At 41.9% G+C, this 15,969-nt stretch overlaps 1 protein-coding gene and 1 long non-coding RNA gene across 2 annotated transcripts in view; one reads left to right on the top strand and one right to left on the bottom strand.

Annotated features, from left to right (window-relative positions):
• LOC126917137 (slit homolog 3 protein) overlaps positions 1–15,969 on the top strand; it is a 33,362-nt gene that overhangs the window by 2,472 nt on the left and 14,921 nt on the right. The window lies entirely within an intron of this gene.
• On the bottom strand, positions 13,480–15,434 carry LOC126917167 (uncharacterized). Its single transcript, XR_007710872.1, has 2 exons — positions 15,310–15,434; positions 13,480–15,065 (listed from the first exon to the last, which is right to left on the bottom strand). It is a non-coding gene; the product is annotated as an uncharacterized LOC126917167 (long non-coding RNA).

Raw genomic sequence — 15,969 nt, 5'->3', positions numbered from 1 at the left:
CAGTGGAAACTCGGCGAGGCACGATGCAATGCGATGCGATACGATACGATACGATACGCAAGCCCATTAAGTCGTCGTACGGTAGATACGTCGAGAGCGTCAAGAACTTGCGCTTCCATGGAACGTTCGAGTCGCTTGGGTGATTTGCTCGCACGTTCGAACTGTTTCCGACAAAAGAGGGTTCCAATGTATCGGTATGTGCACGCCACGCACCGCGGCCGCGTATTTCAGCATATAATTAAACGGCGTTGTATCACGAATAAATGTAATAATCCTTGCACATTGGCCGGTATCCTAACGCATTCACGGGGAGCGCTTCGCGAATAATTGCTTTTGCTTCATTGTGCAACGCGATCGACTCGCGTTCCAAGCTTCGCCGATCCCCTCCGCCATTGTCTTGGACCGCGCTCGCACAACCGGACCTATACTTTTCCTTCTCCGAACAACGTTTCTTCCCTCCTCGAAACGATTCGACCTCGTAACCGTGCTACCCCGTGATCCTTCTATCCTTCGACCGACTGCCCCTGCCACCATTCTTCTCGATCGGCCTCGGTTCTCCCTAGTTCTTCCTCCCAATCCTCGCCAATTTAAGCGCACCTGGAACAAGTCGCAGCAGATGTGCTCCGAATCTCGGTGGGTCAAAGACCAAAAAACCGCTGGTCTTTTCACCGGAGCTATATACTTTTTCGCCTTTTTCTTTCTTCTTCCTTTCTTCTTTCTTTCTCTTCTCAGAAATGCCGCATTGTGGTTAATTAATTAACTCGACATAACTATATTAACGACTGAAGGTCCTATGTCAAATGTGACTCGATGTCACATTTCGTATATATATGTAAATTTTATAGAATTCAAACTATCCGCTAACCGACATTTTTACTTCTGCTTTGTTTTACCGACAGTCATTTGCTGAATAGAATAGATCATAAGAAAAGAACGGTAATTTAGGACTTAGAAAATCGATTCTCGATTATTCAGGTAAAATTTTTAGTAGATTTGTTACTAAATGTTTAATTTAATTATTCCCAAAATAAACTTAATTTTCCAGAATCGATCGTCTGATTTACCCTAAGGATTTACGTTGTTACATATTTATTAAAATGTATATGATTAAAATATACTATGTTAAAATATAATAAATATACATATATATATATATATATATGTGTGTATCCATGCATAGGTATGTTATTTTACTAGTTTGCTGCTGAAATATTGTAACAATGGAAAATTATACAGTACCGTCTTGACGACAGCGATCGAGGAAATCAGGGCGAATCGTCTGGAATGGAAGTTCGAAAATATCACGGACCGCAAAGGGTTAAATTAATAGAGAGTGATTGAAAATTTATTTCGACCGTTACGTGTAGATAAATATGTTCTCGAGTATAAGCTACGAGTGATCGAGATCGCTTCGGTAGGAGAGCCGTTTACCGATTAATCGAACGCGCGTTATTACACGCTTCCGAATTTGCGATTGTACGGTTTTATTATTTTCTGCCGATACCGGAGCCAACAGATATAAATTTGAACGTGCACACGTTTTATCGAGGAACGTGGAATTCGATTCTTTTGTACATACTATCGTGAGTCCGAACAAATTGTCTTTCGTTTCGGCCTCGCTTTGCCGTTAAATCGCAACGCTGGGTATCTCGAATCCGCGGCAAAAGGGACAATTGGTAATTTCGTTTTTAGAAACGAGATGAAGTTTTTTACCTGTCTTTCCAGTGTTTCAATCCGATTCATTTGTCGAATGTTTTCGAGTAGATATCTTTTATAATTGCGTATTGTTGACCGATCGAGAACGCGCGCTGTCGACGCGATTGACCTTCTAAACTCTCACTCAAGTTATTCGAACGCGATGGAATAGCGTACGGTCACGGATGGAAAATTAATATTATTTCGATTTCATATCTCGTACGAACTTTCGAAAGATTTGAAACGCGCGTCCTTCGCACGAATCGGCAAGACCAACCCTACTGCGATCCTCGAATTTGTATACTTTAATTTCACTCTTGCTTCGGCAAGCAGAAGATGTTTTTAATGTTTTAAGAGAAATTGTATCGTAATATGAAATATCAAAACGTTTGATACCATCACGTTTTTCTGAAACTGAGAAAATTCGTTAAGATTAGAAAAACACGATTATATGGAAAATGGCTTGAAGAACTGGACAGAGTTGGAAAGGACCAAAATGCGTAAATTTCGATAGCGTCGCATCGATTCCCGTCGATTTCAACTATATTCGGATTAATTACCAACACTATGCTCGTCTTATTAAAATTCCATCAACGAATCGAAACTGTCTCGATTCAGCGGAAAATTGAATCGCTCCCTTTCGGCTGGACGAATGGAAACGATTTCCTTGTGGGAATTTTCAAACGGAAGCTGTGCGTATCTCGATAATATTCATCGCGGAAACATTGCCGCAATTTACACAACGAACGTTATAAATAGGTATACGATAACCTGCAACTTCGTCGTTTCTTCTCGCAAGATCTGCCTCCCTATTCTTCTGTTTAACTTCCATTTGACCGTTTTAAAATTCACATCGCGATGCAGTCGCGATACACAGTTGATTCAACAGCGAAACGAACGAACGCGCTCTTTCGGAGAGACAAGCTTGCGCAACCTGCAAGGTAATTGATTTCAAAAGGATGACTGTGGAGCATCCTCGATCGCGATCCGGTTGTTTGGATAATTACTGGCTATTAATTTCGGAACAGTGGCTCCTCTTCGTTTCGATTAATCGCCGTTATTATCCGATTGAAATTGAAATCGAGCCGCGTTATCGTAATAATCGCTTTCTCCGACGATTTCCCCGACAAAAGTGCGTTCCACTTATTACCGGAATGTTCCGTTCGACGTTAATTCCGTCAGCCGTAGCGCGTGTATTTAGGCGATAAACGAGTTTACTGCCATTATAAGCGAGCGTGTCGTTAAGCAAACCTGCAACGTGGCCCGTTCGTGCCAGGATTTTCCAAAAGCTGTAAATTTAATCCCGCCGAACGGCTTGCACGGAAATTAAGCCGTACCCAAAATGACCTGATGCATTTTGCTTTCCCTGTTTACCTTTTCGAGGCCCGTTGAAAATCGGTCTTCTCGTCTGTCTTCGATTTTACGAACTCTAACTCTTTATTGTCCGCAATATCCTGTGAAAAATGTGTTTTCCCCTGTCCACATTACGGTATAGGACGACGACCTGTCCCGGTCGCCTTGGTCGCAACAAGAGATTCGAGTGAGCAACGAGCTCGTTGAATTACAATCGGACCCGAAACGTTGAAATAAATTTCGTAAATGTTTCACAGCAATATCTAAACGGTGAATGAAAATTATTTGAAAACAAAGGAAAGTTGATTCGACTCTGCGCAACGTACGAAGAGATACGTTTCTCTTAATGATGGCAGCGATGGTAGGAGAGTCGAGGGTCGAGGGTCGAGGGTGGTCGAGATGCAAAAGGGTGGAGATCGGGAATGGGAGCCGAAGCAACGACCGTTTTCTAACCGTTCCCCCGTTTCCTCGTTTAGAAACACATTGCAGAGATAGAGAGGGAGGCTTCGAAGCCGCCGCGTCGCAATCGATGTTCCAGTTAAATCTGCACACGGCATGTTAATGAGCGTTAATGGAAGACTAACGCGGCCACCGAGAGCTACGGAAACAAAAGCGAAAAAAAAGAGAGCGAAGAAAGAGAAAACTATGCTGGCAAGTCGAACGGCAACGAAGGAATAATTGCGTAGTTCCCCTCGACGACGCTGCCGTTCTCGGGGCTGCATTCTTCCTGAAATTAGCGGGAGATTTTATTCCGGAAGTTATGGATACGCGCGCCGCCTTGCGAAGAAGCAACTTGTGTATCGAGTTAGCCAAGAGGCTGGTAAGTCGGCGCAAACGAGGCCAGACGTGATCGTTACCGATTTCCTTCTAACGTTAGCTTTTTCACGCTGCACGGGATGCGCGTCGTGATTTTTATTCTCGTTGCGAGCGAACCAACTACGAACATATAGCACACTGGAAATGCACAGAAATACTTGAAATTTCGAGTCGAGCTAAGCTAGTTTAGCGAGCGGAGAATGCCGGTTTTACATTGAACGAATTACAATGAGATAGTTTTCGAGCGAGCTCTTTTGAAACCCAACACGAAGAATTAAGTTAGTTTGGAAAAATTCTTTCCATCACCATGGATATACTTCCCTAAAAGGAAAAATCAAGGCGCTTCTTGATAAACGAAGAAAGTGACTTCCCAGTCAAGATGTTTCGTAAACGCGAGCAGCTACTCCTAGATAGCGTTTGCTATATGCCATATACTCTATATTATTTTATGGAAGTAAATAGCCGACGGCAGGCAACAGGATTTTTCTCGTTTTTCATTGGAATAAGCGCACCTCTTCTCGCATGCTGCTCGAAACATCGTGAAAAACGAGCACGCCATTCCCAATCAGTGGTGCATTGTTCCTCCGGCGCACTCGATCAAAGTAACCAACGCAATAAGTTTCTTAGAAAAGTCTCTCGTTTGCCTAACTGCACTTCGAGCAAACTACATCACGGCCTCTTGAATACGTGATTGCGAGTTTCAAGGCCGTTGCACCGCACGGAATGTAACGCGATCTTACGTCACGATACATCTTGATAAATGAATCGATCGATCGTTCGCGAAATGCAAAACAATGGACGCGTCACCCGATCCTCAAGGCACCTTTTCGCTAGCTGTCGTCTGATCGTCGCTTACATCACACGCACACACATACACATTCGTATTGTTCGATACGCGAACGGCCCACCGTGAGCGATAATTTTCTTCGATCGGTTAAGTACCGAACCTCGGCTTTGACTTTACATCGACAGCAGAAGAAGTTTTCTTAGACCCCTGTAAGTTCTCTTTGCTCCTGCTCCCTCGAGGGAACGCGAAGGCAGAAAGGCTCGAAGGCGGATCACCTCTTCCATTTACTTTGCAGGTTATAGTTCCTTTGACGAGGCCAGTGAACTTTTACCTTGAACCGTTCCTCGAGATCCGGCCTCGTTAAGCGGCATATTTCGAAGCCACGAGAAATTACGGAAGAATTACAATTTCAACAGGGTTAAAATACTATACACGGTGATGTTCGATCGGTGACTTCCAGCTTTCCGTATCGAATTAACAAACGATGCTCGCCGTTCTACTACTTTCGCAATCGAAATGAGTAATCCAAGCTTAGACTTTGTACACCGGTAACGTTTTCTCGTCATAGCGCATAAGTAGAATCATCCGTATCGTATAATGGAATTATTTTGAAATTACCGATTCGAAGCAACCACGTTTCTAAATTGTGTATGTTCGATCGTGATCGTTTATTCGCTGAAAGACACGTACGTGCATGTATAGTAGAATTCCATATATCTGAACTGCAGTTATTTTGGACGAAGTTTTGTTTAATGCCTGAGTAACCGAACTTTTGCCGATCGAATCCATTTATCTGAACGTGAGCTCCTATTATGTGAACGAAAAATAATAGGTAGTGGAGAAAATAAGCGAACTCCGATTATATAAACTGTTCGTTCCTCGACAAGTTCAGATAAATGGAGTTCCACTGTATGTTTAAATTCGCCGCGCTAATCGATGGATAACAGTAACGACTCCTCCCTTTCTTCTTACGTATTTCAGTATCCGGCATTTACGGTACTTTGCTAGCGACCAAAAGAATGAAGCAATAGCGGCAGTAAAAGTCATCAAATGAAAATTATGGAAGAAAATTAAGCGCAATAAATTGGTGAAACCGATCCTTACACCGAAGAATCGCGAGATAGTTGCTCCGGAGGCAAAAAGTACGGAGACTCTTGAGAGGCAGGGTGTACGCCTAACCGAAGACATTCGAGTTTTGCAAAATCGTCAGCCGTGTCGCGATCGTGGTCTGTGGTAATGGAAGCGGAAGGAGAAGTCGGGCTCGATTTCTTCTGCCTTGCCTAAATTTAGCCTATGAGCGTCCTTCAATTTAATCCAGTCTTCTTGACCCAAAAGCGTTTTCATCCTCGCGTAAAGACCACGAAGGAACAAGTTACACGGCGCAGAAATTAGTAATGGCCCGTTAAAACGGTGAATTTCTCTTTGCTTTTTTGCCATCTTGTTACTCTAATTGGAATACGTTCGCTTTGTTCCTGTGCGAATGTTTAGCACCCGAGCATATTTCGAAACCGCGTTCCCAGCCTCTCGAACAGTTGCTTAGGTAATATGTACACGCGTGCATGTATTTAGCAGCGTGCGAAATTCTTGCGATTTTACTCCATGTTACTGCGATCTGCCACCACATTTTCTACTTGCTTCGAGATTAGAACCAAGCTTTCGGGGAATCTCGCTTCTTTAATTATTTCTTCCGTTGCTCGCGTGCGGTGCGAATTCGAGGAATACGAAAGTGCAACGTTTAACATTTTAACCATCGTTGTCGGTTCCGATTATGTCGGTTCGTGCAATATCGGCTTACAGGTTTTGCTCGCGAGTCAGCATTCGACGAGAAAGAGCGGCGCGCGATCACGAACGAACGTTCCGTTGCATTCTCTCCTTGTCTACTTTATCCGATTGATTCCGTCCTGATATAGAATACATTATTAGTATCGAATGTCACCGCGGTATCTCGGTATCGAGTGTCTCGTCGGTAGCAACGGAGGTCTTGCAGCTTGCCATAACTGAACATCTTCTCCCTGTTACATTTATTTATTATGCAATATTACCTATTGCTAATAATTCCGAGAAGAAGGCTATTTGGAAAAAAAATTCCGATAATATCCCTTCGGACAAAGCGTGACGGCACTGTGAACCACTCTCAGAGGCAATTCCTAGCCAGGATATCACAAAGAATATTTTATCGAGATATAATAAATATAATACACTTTGATGCTTCTTCTCTCTTTTTCGTATTCTTTTTCCAAGGATACATTACATACTAATCTAGATAGTTCCTCTTTTATCGTTATTGCCAGAGGTGATAAAGCTGAGAGAAGAAGATATTATTATACTTTACCCTCTCATTCGATTCGATATAGATTGATCGATAGATAGCTCTTTACGGTGTTCTGCATCTTTAATTGCAATCGAGCCGATTATCTCTTATCTCAGAGCTCTTCCCATGCTCTTTCGAAATTCTATTATATTAGCCACGGATTCTCCTTTTTCACGACCGATTTTCTATTGATTTCTCTTGCTCGATGTTTACTCTCTCTCTCTCTCTCTCTCTCTCTCTCTCTCTCTCTCTCTCTCTCTCTCTCTCTCTCTCTCTCTCTCTCTCTCTCTCTTTCTCTTTTGCACGCTCTTAGTCGATCGAACAGATTGTCTAACTTAAAAGCTGGAAGCAACGCGTGAAATGGACGTGTCGACTCGACAGGATATGCTCGTGAAAATCGAGGGTGACATACACGCAGGGGAGATACATAACGCACGCTGCATAAACTGTCGTGACAATCGTGCGCGTCGTGTCGAATGAATTTCGAAAAGCGGTGATTTCACGAAGGAGTTGGATAGAGCTTTTAGGGTGGCCTTTCACGTCGGTCGATGCGTATACAGAGAAGAAAGAACGAATGGGGAGCCGTGGCACGAAATTCCACCGGTTCATTTGTCCAAGTCGGATGAGAACTCGGCAATGGATACACACGTGTACAATATCCGTGAAGCTCGAGAATATTTATGAAGCTTCGCCGAAGATGAATGAGAAATTGCTCGCGAGAGCTTTGTGAGCCTCTGTGCTCTGGTTTCATGTGCCGCGATTCATCGGGCACACGTCAAACGTTTCTCCAGAGACGTTGTTTCGTCATGTCTCTAATGACGCGCCTCGCCTTTAGGGATGCCATCGGTGATGTCTATCCGCTCTATTGCGCGAGGTTCCTTGTTTCCACGGGGTCAAGAAAAATCTTCATCTTCGATGACGTCTCTTAATTCTGTTACGTTCTTCGAATTTTTATATTTCAATTTTGCTCTCATTTTAACAAGCGAAAAGAACGTGCAATGTTTTAAGATGTTCAGCATGAAACTGAAACAAGGAATGACGCGTACAAATAAACTTTTCTTTTTTATATTTTCTCCAAACCGAAGGTAGTTTTTAACTTTAAAAGAAACGTAATTGTATCGAAAATGGTCGAAGGAACGTAGCAGGTTTAAATAGAGATAGTCTATCTATAAGGCTAAAACTTGTTCTCTTTAAATTGGTTTTTTCGTGTTGCCACTCTACATTCCAAGGAAATTACTGTCTCGAGTAATTTTTAAAACGAGATCCGATTTCATTGGCTGAAGCGTTGAAATTACCTTGTATATTCAAAATGAATGACTTGTGGCGCATGATTCATACTTTCTGATGCCTATGAATTAATAGGCTGCTGATGTCTTTGTTTATGCGTCGCTATCAATGAATTTTAAAAGCAGGCGTGCTGTTCTCCTCAAAATAACCGGTCTCTCTCTTTGAGTTTTACGCGTATGATCGTGTTTCTTGCTTAACTTTAAAATTACACAAATCATAATGTTGATCGTACGTACAAATCGGGGAACACTTTAGGTTAATAAGTCGACATCTACGTACATTGTATCTATACATGTAGATAGAAATGCGTTTCCATATCTAAATTGCAAGATTTTCTAATCGTGCATCTGGATAATTAACAGTCGCGAGACTAGCTTTCGTGTAATTGGGGGTTTAGATAATTGATGGTCGGATAACCGACGTTGCACAGTGAGAACGATAAACGTTGCTCGGTCTTAGCATGCGATCGCGTGTCCTTTTTTCCTATTGTTTTACGCACGATTCGTCGTCAGTGAAATATCGAGGTTCCAGGGAAGTAATTACTTTCAATTACTCTTTGAAGCGAATCAAATGTTCGTTCAGGTGAAACGTAGAATTGTCGACGATGCGAGGAAAAAGAAGCGTTTCGTACGATCGTTTATCTCTCGAGAGAGTTTTCGTGACGCGTGAGCCAGTAATATTGCAATTATCGTAGACGAAACGACGGGCGAACGTGTCACAGTTTTTCCCGTGGGAGGGAAACGCGTGCGAGAAAAATCAAATCGGTAGCTGGACATTGTTACAGGCGGTGAAGCAATTTTGCTGCAGAAATGAAAGCAGTAAAGAAGCTCTTATTAGATCCTTCGAGTAGCTGTTAGCAGTTTTGAAACGTAAAAACGAATAGTGTGTGGTACGTTGAAAGCACGGAAACCGTGTTCCCATTTCGATAGACCAAATATTCTGCTGTATGTATGTGCAACTTGAGTTATTCGTAGATTAAATAACGCAAGAATCTCGGAACCTCTATATACAGTTGGTCATAAAGCTTTGCATACACTCTCTATGTGTAATATGTTACATTTGAAACATTAGCTTTATGAAGCTCTTTAGCACATTAACGCGTATATTATTAAAGTGTAGCGTAATTTATTCGGTTTCATCGTTATTAAAAAAAAGAAGTAAAAAAATAATATAAAATACAATGTTATGAAAATTACATTATTTTCTTGATAAAGACAAAAGCGACTAAATTATGCTGCGCTTTAACAATATTTGCGTTAATGTACCAAAAATATTCGTGCAGATAATACGGCAATTATGACATTTTCTTCTTGTAATATATGCATTTGTCAGTAAATATCTCGTACGTAAGTATCAATAATGACCGCTATTTTCTTGACGTTGAAAAAATTAAAGCTCTGCTACAGTTTTATCCCGAGATTTGTGAGTAAAATGTTTTCATTTGTTTAATTCCCGTTAAATATACATGAGTAATAATCGTATTATATATAAGTATAAATAATTTTCTGATAAAGAGTGCATCTTTAATTCCTTTGGTAAGCCAGACACACAAAATTCGGTAGCTGTATGTAGACTTTCGCCACTGAATATGTATATATATTCAATTCAGCATTTTTGTTCCAATGATTAAATCTTTGTCTTTTTTGTTTGCCTAGCCAACCGTTTTTCTTTTCTTTTTTTTCTTTCGCTAGAGGAATGACTACTTGTATCGATCGAACTAGTCTAATTGCTCGTTATTCTCTTTCACCTGTATATTTTATTAATCTGCGAAGATGTCTATTAGCTAAACGAAGCTCCTCCTCATGCCCCCTCCTCTCTAGTACTTCTGAATATATTCGCGTATTCAATTCCCAGTTCAACCGTAAGAGTTTTCGTGGATCGAAATATTTCTATTAGAGCTGATCGCTTCGATAAAGTTGTCGGCTTCTCGAAACTTCTCCACGCTTTTTCTTCGTCAGTAGCTTTTAAACTTTCAAGGATCGAACTTTGCAGAATTATTCACGACCCGGTGATTCTTATTAATTTTCTGTGCCGCTCGCGAACCGATCTTTTTGTCCTCTTACGGATCGACCATCGGCCGAAAACAATTTCATTACACTTCTGTTTCCCCCTTTTTCCCTTGCTTTTTCTTATCAAACGATAGAAGAAACTCGGAAAAGTCTGACGTGACAAATCGGGTCGCAATTCAAAGCACAGCTTTGTTTTGCCGCTGGAGTTTCTGACGCGATCGGATATTCTATCAAACATTATGCGTACGTTTATTTACACACAGGTATGTTTATTTATTTATGCTTGTTTGCGCGGTATATTACGATACAGGCAGATCAAATACAACACGCAGGGAAAAAAGCGAAAGAGGAGAACAAAAACAAAATCATTCTCGATAATTTGCGATATTTGCGATGAATGGTTGATTATTATCGACGATACGCATTTGCGCGGATTTCGAAATGCGGAACAAAAGAAATTTCGAATTAAAACGCGTTGTAGAAGTTTTCAACTTATGAACGTGTGTCGTCCTTTCCCCGGAGAACGTTTGCGGAATTTTTGAGTTATGAATAGAATTAAAATGACAAACAAATCGAATTTGCATCAGTCTTTCACCGGATCGGAGAACGTCCCTCCACAGAGCTCGCTATATTTATGAAAAAGCATGAATTATTATTCGTCGTTCGTATACGCGGTCGGGTGAATTACACCCGTTACAAACTACACGTACTTTATGCAGATTTTATGCAGCCCATTTCGTTAAAGGATTTGGACGTCCACTCTTTTACAGCCTCTGCTCGCTGCATTATTTTTACGCGCGATAAAGTTTCCTTTTTGTACGCTTGCAGCGCACCCTTTGCAACGCGATCATTATTCACGGTTTTGAGCAACTCCGTTCGCTTGATATTAATCAAATTTTCGCCGTTGATTTAAATTCTCGTCGATCCTTTCGTATATATTTGGAAGAAAAAACGAAGGAATTTTTGAACGAAACATCGAGAATGTAGTTTGTTTCTTTTCTTACTTCTCGTCATCGATCGCGGCGAATGGGATTTTGCGGAAACAGACGGAAGAGAAATGGTGGACTCGCAGCTGTTTATAATTAGCGGGTTTGGAAAGGAAGCGGAGCGCGCGTGCGCCGGCCGAACGTTGAAACAAGTTAGGAAACAACAATGCTTGGTTCTCGTCAGAGTGACGGGCCCACTCTATAAATCGACGGTTAAAATAATATTTGCCGTTTCCACATTATTTCCGGACGAAGTAGCTCGGCATATTGCGCCGACCACCGCCGCTTCCTTCTCTCTCTCTCTCTCTCTCTCTTTCCTTCTCTTTCTTCCCATTTCTTGCCTTCCTCTCTTTCAACAAACCTACCTGATAATAGGATTTTCTATAGTAACCACGATAAGGAAAATCTCGCGACAGGCCTTGTCGAAGGTGTTTCGCTTCGCGAGCGAAAACTAGCTGGAAAATCGTCGGAAATGAACTTTGATCCGGATGGAAGAGCGAGATAAGAGCATTTCTCGTCAAATCTCAAGAGTTCTTCGAGCATCTGTATGAACCTGGTACGTATACAGGTTTTAAGGATTTAAACGCCACGTTCTCCTAATAGAGAATTCTCTTTGTAACCGAGAAAGGTATACATAATACAACGATAGATCCACGAGGAGAAGTGACCAGAGGAATTGTCCAAGAAGAATCGTCAAATTCTTTAACGAGAAAGGACGTTCGGATCTAACGTTGAACTAGTTCACAGAACGGATGCATCTTGGTTTGCTACTGTTGTGCCTATTGGATCGTAAGAAGAACGCAATGAAACGCGGCTACCTCGCGATCGTATCGTGCGCTTTGGATTTCTTTCGATCGAGAACAGGCCAGCCGTTACCGTATCTAGAGCAGGAAACTAGTTTGCCCGGTATCGTGAACTAATTGTTACATAATCGATACGAAAGTCAGTGTCACCGAAAGGAGTTACGTGGGTAGGCTCGACCACAGCCGAAGACCAGTGAACGATTTCGTCATGGGTCATCTACTTCTTCCTACGAGGATTCGACCTCGCCCCCGTGATACGTCGTGATACCGATCGTACAACGACTTACCAGCCAGAGGAAAAGAGATTTACGACTGCCTGGCGGATCTCTGTTCTCTCCGATACAAGAACGTCGTTTTTTCCATTCTCGGAAACTCTTAAAGAAGTCGACTTTCGTTCGATCTATCCACGATAAGAATGGACGATCACCCGAAACTACTTACTTGGGCGTTGCGCGTCAATTAACACGGCGATAGAATTTTTTTCCATCAAGAACTCTGACGATTTCGTGGACGATTATAGTGCTGCACCGGATGATTCGTCGTTTCTCGTTCCCTGTAAACGATGGCTGTTATCGCGACGACTCGTCTTCGATCCTTGTCCTCCTGTGAAACAATAGCCTGAAAAAGAACGCCAGATCGACGAATATCCGATTCACGACCTTATACAATCGCGAGAGTTAGAAAGCTCGGAGGAAAAAGCGCTGTGGCACCTTCTTTGATTTATCGTCATCAGCGTTCGTAATTTGCACGGCGCATCGTTCGTTATCGAACGCCATCTCTGGCGTTATACATTATACATATCTCGTGCACTTTCTGACACTCTGTGACATCGATAATTTGCATTTTGCCGGGGTTTTTATTTATTCCAGTGAATCGATTCGAATTTAAAAAGGGCGCGACCCTCGTCGATGATAAAAACGGGGATCGTTGTGTGTTGCAATATGGAAAGCAAAAATGCAATTTTCTGGTAACTAAAGTGGTTCCGAATCAAGCTCATCGTCAAAACGAGAACGATTTTACGATAACTGGCCCGAAAACCACTGCTATCTCTCGGTGTAACGCGTCACACCCTCGAAAAAACGCGATTTGTACGCGACCAGACAATATCGTGCCAGTTTGGGAGGAAGACCGTGCGTGGGTGGCACACCTTTAAACCCTCGATTAACGAATTCCACCGTGGAGTTTCCTGTATCTTGCATTCCGTATAAATTCGCGAATGCCTCGGTAGATTCCAGAAGGATATACGTAAAGTCGGATGTTGGCATCCGGGATATAAATATCGATCCTACTTCTATACTATACATGTATTTATGTACATTGCGATAAACGTGTATTGTCGTGGTGCGAGTTTGCTTACTTTCGAAAGTGAAAGATTTAGAATTAACGACTGATTGGAAAGAGGCATCGATTATTAGAAAGATAATCAATCGAATGCAAAGTACATTATACCTATATTATACTTATCGTTAACAGAAGCTTTCGTTATTGCCGATTAAAGAAGCCTCTGTACGCAGTACAAATTTCGAATTTTCAACGTTTTACATAATATAACATATATTTTTACATATATAGTGATAAAAGATAACAAATAGACAATCCAAGCGGCTTTTAGAATGTGTGACATACGTGTAACGGTGAGGCTATGAAAGGCAACTAGTGCGTCGTATATGTGTAACACGCGATAGCGAAAGGGTTAATCATTTAACACTGGTGAGAAGCTGGTTATTTAAAGGTGGGATTTTTAGAACCGTCAGATGTATGAGCCTGAACGCACATGTTAATTATTTGGGTTAGACATAGTTCCACGCTACCAAGGATTTCCTACCAGAGAAACAGACGCTAGTACGCCAATACGTCGGAGAAATATGTTTTGAACGATTTTCTGTCGTATTTACGTCAAATATATACATCAAAAATCCCACCTTGACGTAGTATATGGATGGCATAACTCGAGCTGGAAATTCCATAGGCGCGTCGATAGCGTGCGATTTAGACATCGGAGCCAAGGTATTCGCGTAACATGTAGAAATTTAATCCGTCAGGAATATTACGCAGTCTTTTTTTATATCACGCTTTACATGTATTTTGTCTACAGGTATATAAAGTCTACCCTACTCTCCGTGTGCTGTATCGAAACAAAAGATCAGGAAGGAGCAGTTTGGCTCGAAATTAACATTAATATAAAGCCTTGAAAGCACGCGGGATTCGAGGAGCTTTCTTCGTTAGAAAAGCAGGACGAAACAATGGATATTATTTCCAATGCAGATCGGGACGAAATTTGGTAGGTATCATTGTACCAGATAGAAGATCTGAAATATAAAACCTTAAATTCGATATCTATTTCCTATATCTCTGATGAGAAGTTATATAAGTCAAATTTTGGTCAACAGGATAAGTACGCTAGTATTTTCTACATTACTTTCTTTTTTTTTATGATTCTATCTAATACGAGTCAATTTCAATTTTTCCGAGATTCTAACGGTATATTCAAAATATAATAGCTAAGCTTACATTGCACTTTGAGTAGTATAAATGCTTCCTTGCGGAATTAATAATTCTGACTTATACTTTTCTGGTCGTCTGTCAGAGATGTAGAGATCTATATCGTTCGAATGCATGACTTGATGCATTTTGAAGTTAAGATTTTATATTTCACTTCTAATTGTACAACGTTTAATTACTATCTCGTCTCACGATACCCACCAAATTTCGTCTCGATCGGCCACTGGTGCCTTTCGAAATCATCTACGTATCTACAGCTGAAACAATTACTCGTTGTATCTAAAGCTATTCGTATTGCAATGATCTGCTCGGTTTCCTGTTTGCCTTTGTAAAAGCGCCAATCTTATGTAAACGCGGTTTCTGATTACCTAGGAACGCTCGTGGATCGGCAAGGATTACCTCGTCTAAGAAGTCATCGCGATGCATCCGTGCATCTACCAGAATGAAATCCTTTTCGGTGTCGTATCGTTCGTCTCCTTTTGTCCTGCGAATATGTACCTACCCGTACTTTGCTTCCTGCAAACAAGCACATTGTATTAAAGCGAAGTAGTGTAAACGGAGAAGTTTGTTCGGAACTTGGTAACGAAGCCCGTCCCCTTAATCCATCGATTCTTTGCGTCTGTTTCGGCGACGGTCGAGGGAGGAACGCTGAGACAAAGTCCCGAATTTATAGAGACCCAGCAATAGCAGCAACATCGAACAAGCATAAACTACAGTTAAACTTGACCCACTCCTGAAATATCGTTCTTTGATTACTTACCCGAAGTACACGATGCCTGTCGGCGATGTTGGTGACTGCACGAACGATGGAAGTTCTCGCTCCATCAAGTCCATCTGACGAAATTACGAGATCTCGAGAAAAGGAAAGACCAACGAAGCTTCGGCGTTATTTTCGCGGTAGTTGTTTTCTGGGCCAGGAACTAGGCGGTCCATAAATTCCGCCCAACGATTCCGGGACATGTCGAGGCTGCTCCGGCTTCTGTAAAATCACCGAAAATGCCAGCACCGTTTCTTTTTTTTCTCCTTCTGTTCGCAGCCACATCGTCCATCTGTTTTCAGAGACCGCGGTGATTAATCGCGTTTAATCCCGGCAACTCTTGCACTCCTGACACCCTGATCCGACTATTTCGAAGCTCGATTTTTGCTTCGCTTCGCCCCGCTGCTGCCTGCGACCTCGCGTTAAATTTTTCCTCGGATTCCACGCGACGGAATATCTCGGAGATACCGCAACCTCTCTAGAATCTTTTGCCTCCAATTTTAACGGGCGAGCATGCGTTACCTACAAAGGTAGCTTTTAAACGCGTTTCTCGAAAGTAATTGAAAATCCTTCGCGTAACTTTGCCGTTCCCAGGAGTTTTAAATCGCATGAATGACAAAGCAAAGAAGAACGAAGGACGAAAGAGCGAGAGAGAGAGACAGA

This window comes from Bombus affinis, chromosome 6 (genome assembly GCF_024516045.1).
Source record: "Bombus affinis isolate iyBomAffi1 chromosome 6, iyBomAffi1.2, whole genome shotgun sequence".
NCBI classification, from domain to species: domain Eukaryota; kingdom Metazoa; phylum Arthropoda; class Insecta; order Hymenoptera; family Apidae; genus Bombus; species Bombus affinis.
Note: the sequence above shows the minus strand (reverse complement) of the source record. Positions and strands in the feature narration are given on the sequence as shown.